The sequence below is a fragment of the Rhinopithecus roxellana genome, chromosome 1, assembly GCF_007565055.1.
Source record: "Rhinopithecus roxellana isolate Shanxi Qingling chromosome 1, ASM756505v1, whole genome shotgun sequence".
Lineage (NCBI taxonomy): Eukaryota > Metazoa > Chordata > Mammalia > Primates > Cercopithecidae > Rhinopithecus > Rhinopithecus roxellana.
Window position 1 is genome coordinate 34,571,615 of NC_044549.1, and position 6,222 is coordinate 34,577,836.

Consider the following 6,222-nt stretch of genomic DNA (forward strand, 5'->3'; position numbering starts at 1 on the left):
AGATTCTACTAACCTTTAACAAATCTATAATGGGAGTATAGGACATAAAATAGTTAATAGCAAAATCAATTAATGCCAAATCAACTTATGTTCAAGATGTATATGGCTATCTTTTTATAATATATAACATGGCAGTCATTTACTCATTCAAGAACATTTATTAACCGCCTAGTAATCACAAATGCAATGTTAGGTCCTAAGAATACAAAGATAAAACAGTTCCTATGTTGGTGGAGTTCTATTTCTGCCATGTTGCAATGGTATTCAAGAATATGTGAATGGTACCCCCTGGAGTTGCTCAACATGGAGGCCCTGGTTAGCAGTATGGTGGGGAAGGCATAAAAACACATACTTACGGCAATGTGCTAAGTGCTAACACAGAAATAAGTACAAACTGTTATGGGGCCATGGAAGATAAATAACTTACTAATGAAATCAAGAAAAGATATGAAAAAAAAAACGGATGTCTATACATGAATTCAATGCTAGTTAAGGTATGAGGAAGCTACTAACATACGTCAGATGAAATCAAACCTAAAACTATGGTTGCAGGAAGAGTCAGAAGGGTTCCAAACCAAACCAATCCAGCTTAAAGAAAACCACTGCAGAAGAGATGAAAAATAAAATATTCCTTATCATTACATTTGAGAACAATGAAACACACACACAGAACTTAAACTGCCACATACTGTAAGCCTAAAGAGAATCTTTTAAACATGTAGCATAGAAGTTCAAAGGGAGGCGATCACTAAGAACTAGAGTAAGCTATCCAGAAAACTTTCATAAAAGTGTAATTAGAACTATTGTTGGCAGGAAGGAGGAATAGAGTAAAGGTGTCCATATCCTGAGAAAGGTCAACATCTTTAGCAAAAGCAGTGGGGGGAAAGTTGGACACATGAGTGAAGCCTGATTTAGAAAAGCCCAGAACACAAGCTTAGCTTTTGGACACTGTTCCAGTCTCATGGGAGTTCTCAGCCAGGGCTACTGAACAGAATCAACTGGGGAGCTTTAAAAACTATGCCCAAGGCAGAGCTTTACTCCAGATCAAAAATAAGAGAATTTCTGGGGGAAGTGGCCTGGGCATTAAAACTTAAAGACACGGCCGGGCGTGGTGGCTCAAGCCTGTAATCCCAGCACTTTGGGAGGCCGAGACGGGCGGATCACAAGGTCAGGAGATCGAGACCATCCTGGCTAACACGGTGAAACCCCGTCTCTACTAAAAATACAAAAACTAGCCGGGCGAAGTGGCGGGCGCCTGTAGTCCCAGCTACTCGGGAGGCTGAGGCAGGAGAATGGTGTAAACCCGGGAGGCGGAGCTTGCAGTGAGCTGAGATCCGGCCACTGCACTCCAGACCCGGCAACAGAGTGAGACTCTGCCTCAAAAAAAAATAAATAAATAAATAAAACTTAAAGACACACAAGGTGATGCTCATCTACAGTCTGAATTGAGAACCACTGGGCTAGAGAACAGAGAGGTAAAGGATGACAGATATGATTAAGGCTCAAGATTGATTTAAAACCCTGTTTATAAGCAACAAATTTGAGCTGATAACCTGTTGAAGCTTATCTTCTAACCCGAGTTAAAAATTCTCAGTTTAAGTGTTTCTTTTCCCTTGTTGACAAAGCTAAGCTCTGAAAATAAGAAAAGTACCCATCAATTTCTCATACATGACTGGTTCATTGAGTGTAAGGTCTACAACTTTAGAATTTTACTTCCATGATGTTCCATAGACGACTAACCTAGCAAATAAGTACTTCAATTCTAAGCTGCTCTTACATCCTTGCAATGCACTCCTTTTATATTGGGGAATGTTCTAGGCTGCTTCCAGATTTTGCAAAACTCCTAAATACAGAGAGATCCCAATACCTATGTACATCTAAGTCTTTTAGCTTAGACCAGGAGGGTCCAATCTTTTGACTTCCCTGGGCCACTTGGGAAGAAGAATTGTCTTGGGGCACCCACAAAATACACTAATGATAGCTGATGAGCTTCAATAAATAAGTAAATAAATATCACATACAAAAATCTCATAATGTTTTCAGAAAGTTTAAAAATTTGAGGCCGGGAGCGGCGGCTCATGGCTGTAATCCCAGCACTTTCGAAAACCGAAGCAGGCGGATCACCTGAGGTCAGGAGTACAAGACCAGCCTGGCCAACACGGAGAAACCCTGTCTCTACTGAAAAAAAAAAAAAAAAAAAAAAAAAAAATTAGCTGGGCTGGTGGCGTGCGCCTGTAATCCCAGCTACTCAGGAGGCTGATGCAGGAGAAGCAAGCTACTCAGGAGGCTGATGCAGGAGGCGGAGGTTGCAGTAAACTGAGATAACACCACTGCACTCCAGCCTAGGCGACAGAGTGAGACTCTGTCTCAAAAAAAATAAAAGTTTGCGAATTTGTCTTCTTGTCTTGGGCTGCATTAAAAGCCATCGTCGGAAAGGGGTTGGATAAGCTTGGCTTAGACTAAAGCAAAACTGCTTTAAGATTAAGTATTCATTCTTGCATGGATACATTACACTACTTCTGCTTTCAGAAGTGCCATTACAATGTATTTTACTTATTTTGTAACAAATACTTTCAGTATAAAGAGAAACAACACATGTATCCCAAACAACAACTCTGTACTATGTTATTAAACAAGAGTCCTGTGAGGGAGAAAACAGTCATCAAGGTGAATGGAGAGTAGGACAGCCTGTTGATCCTTTAAAAAGTAAGTTTGTCTGTTTGGTTTTCTTTACAAAAGAGCAAACCTGAATATGTTTCAGGATCCATGTTACTCACCGTAATATTTATTCAAGAAAACTGTACGTTGTTTATAGGTAAGGAAATGTCTTCTTTACCTACACAGTTGGCCACGAGTATCTTGTTTTGTGTGGTGTTAGGTTACTGTATCTACTTGATGGTAAAAATGTTATGAGAAGGGAAGTTGAAATTCTGCACTTTGGTTTATGCAGTCTCTTATTTCCAGATAAAGTTAATAAACGCAAAGGACCATATCCCAATGTAACGGGGAGGGTTGGGAGGACAAGCTTCAAGAACGAGTGGGGGTGAATTCAACTATCAAAATTGTAAACATGAACAAGAGCCCAGGAATCTTATATTTCATCCGGATACAAGAAAGTAGATTTCAAGAGTTGGTCATTCACTTGCACTGCTTCTATTCAGAAAGCAAAAGAAAGGCTTCTAAAAAGAAAACACAAACCTAACACTTCGACAGAAGGGTGAGAGGGAAACAGCAAGCCACATGAGTCTGACGAACGGGTACGAAAGAAATTCAGAGGGCGAGGAAAGAAGGGGAATGAAGAAGACAGGAAAAGGTGAAGGAGGCGGGCAAAGGCCATCTGGTGTGAATCTGGCTGCCCAGCTCTTTATGCACTCAGGGCAGCGTGGGGCCCCTCTCGCCCCGAGCGCATCAACGAGTTGGGGCGCAGTGCGAGCCCCCCACGGGCCTGGCAGCCGGGGACACAGGGCTGGCGGGAGAAGAGGGGTGCGCACGCCGCGGGCGCTGGCACCCCACGAGGTGCTGCAAGCAGGGGTCCCCAGGAAGGAGGCGCACTTAGCGCAGCCCTGGCCTCCGGGAGCAGGAAGGGGGTGGGTGGAGCTGAGCCCGGGGCCGCCCCCCGGAGCCGCCCCCGCAGCCCGGGCCCCCGCCCCCCGCCCCGGCTGTCAGTGGCCCCCTCCCGCAGTCACTTACCCGCCGGCTGCGCGGTCTCGGCCGCGGTGGCGGCGGGGACGGCGAAGACCCCCGCCTGGGTCATGATCCCAGGAGGGGAAGGCAGGAGTGTCTGACCGTCTGGACGAATCTCTCCGTCCGCGGCCGCCGCCTGCTCCTCCGGGGCTGGGGGAGCGCGGGCCCAGGCCCTCCTCTCCCCCCGCCCCCGCCGCCTCTTTTTACGGCCACCGCCGCTGCTGCGAGCCCAAGCCCTCAAGGCCGGAGACCCGGCGGCAGCGCGGCCTCAACTTTCCCAGCCCCCCTCCCCCCGCCCTTCCCCGCCCCTCCCGCGGTCGCAGCTCGGCAAGCGAACAGCCTACCCTGGGCGCGCCGCGCTCCCGCCTCTGTCACTCAGCCCGCCAATGAGGCTGCGGGAACGCTGCCATGATAGCCAATAAGAAGACAGAATACCGTTGCGCTAGGCTTAGAGGGCGGGAGGAGGCGGAGAGAAAACCAAGGAGTGAACGGGGTTGGGGCGGCCCAATGAGGAGGGCCGGGGGGCGGAGGTGTGCAAGTTGGGTTGAAGGAACAGGAAATATTCTTAAAGGTAGAGTGACGGACGGGAAGGAAAGCCAGTAGATGAATGGGAAAGAGGTGGGCCTGGTTCCTTAAAGGGGACGCCTTGAGAACCTAGAAAAGAAGGTGTTCTAAGAAACTTCTTTCTACCTTGTTCGGTGGTCTCTTTCCTTCGTCTTTCAGTAGGAGTTTGGAAGTGGAAAAATTGAAAAGAAAGAGGGCAAGGAAGTCTTTCAGAATAGCCCCTCTTAACGTGGAGGGCAGGGAGGCAAGAAGATACCTCTTACTAAATGTGGAGAAGAAAGAGAATCAGGCGTCTCCGACTTCTCGATAACTGGAAGATTGTTGCTGACTTGGCGCTGCTCGCATTCGTAGGCTGTGGTCTCTTGTCATCCTTTATTTGCAGCAACACACAGATTTCTGCGAACTGGAGATGGCCATGTTCAGAAATGCCCTGGGGGCCTCCCAGCTGGGACAAGGGAGTTTGGCATTGGGGGATGGGGTTTGAAATCTCAAGCCTGGGTTACTAAAGACCTGGATCTAGCAGAGGTAGGGCTACGGGTCACGAAATGGAGACCTGAGTGCCCCTTAACTCCAAGATGGGTGTGGAGTCCTTGGAACCGTGATCACAACTCCCTTTCCCTAGTTTCGCTTCATATTTTATAACCCCCTCCTGAAACAGGTGTCCTCCACCTAGTTGTGATTATAGATTTCCAAGCCCTTCCACAACCAGATTTGGAAATATCCCAGATCTTTGCTGTCCATGGGCTAACTTCTGTCCATGGGCTAACTTCCAGATCAGGTAACTTCCAGAAGGTGCACACAGGGCATGGCATAATGGGAATTACTTGAGCTTGTATACAGAAGCAGCAGAAATCGCATTGAGCAAAAGGGTAAAGGTTAACAGTAACGGAGTCTTATGTTTGTACAGTGGATTGAAAAGCTATGATGAAACGGAAGGCCTGTAGTGTTGCTTATAAACTGTGATACTAATAAACAGGCTAGAAATCTTTAACTCATCCATCTAGGCACACGTAGTTCGAATTAGCCTTTGAACAGACTTGGCACATCCAAATCAAAGCTGCAGATAAGAAAGATTCTACGAGTCAGAGCCATAATAGCAATGCTAATAACATCACCATAAAATTGTATAGTATTGGTATGCTCAGCCATAGAAAACAATTTCCAATGTGTTCAGGTGTTTCCCGTTAACAAATATCATATCTAGGGTATGCATGATTTCCTAAACAACTGCAATGCATCAATTCTAAAGTAAAGCCACACAAATAATTTTGATGATTCATGAAACAGAATTTAACCGTTTTTTTTTTTTTTAGATCACCTTTAAAAATACACATTAATATATTTCTGGCACGATATAGACATAGAAAAGAAGAGCAATTTCTGTTTGATAAAGATCAGAATATTAGCTTTTTAAATTAATCCTTATTTCCTAAGTGTAGCCTTTCTCTTTTCTTTTCTCTTTTTTCTTTTTCTTTTCCTTTCCTTCCCTTTTCCTTTCCCTCTCCCTTTTCCTTTCCCTTTCCCTTTTCCTTTCCTTTCCTTTATTTTCCTTTCCTTTGTTTTCTTTGTTTTCTTTTTTCCTGCGACAGGGTCTCCCTCTGTTGCCAAGGCTGAAGGTCAGTGGCACTGTAACAGCTCACTGCAGCCTCCACCTCCCAAACTCAAGCAATCCTCCCAGCTCAGCCTTCCAAGTAGCTGGAACCACATACCCGGCAATTTTCTTTCGGGTAGAGATGGGGGTCACATTATGTTGCCCAGGTTGGTCTTCAACTCCTGGGCTGAAGCCCAGAATCTTTTTCTTGACTTTACCCATTCAACATCCGTTTCAGATAATCACACCAGTCCTATTTTCGAACCAGCTGGCAGTGCTTCAGTGACCTATATTGGTGGTAATATATACTGGCCAAGTGAAACTGGTGTATAGGGCTGTTAGTTCATTTTTTTTCAAGTGGACAGAATGAATCTGATTTTCAC

At 45.7% G+C, this 6,222-nt stretch overlaps 1 protein-coding gene across 4 annotated transcripts in view; it reads right to left on the reverse strand.

Moving 5' to 3' along the window:
* The window catches only part of USF3 (upstream transcription factor family member 3), a 43,166-nt gene extending 39,199 nt beyond the window's left edge, over nt 1–3,967 (reverse strand). For 3 of the 4 annotated variants that reach the window (XM_030941219.1, XM_030941209.1, XM_030941215.1), the window contains exon 1: nt 3,691–3,935. The gene's annotated coding sequence lies outside the window, so the exon portion shown is untranslated. Of the gene's footprint in view, nt 1–3,690 lie in introns of all 4 variants that reach the window. The other variant, XM_030941205.1, reaches the window with a different exon arrangement.
* Nucleotides 3,968–6,222: the final 2,255 nt, after the last annotated feature.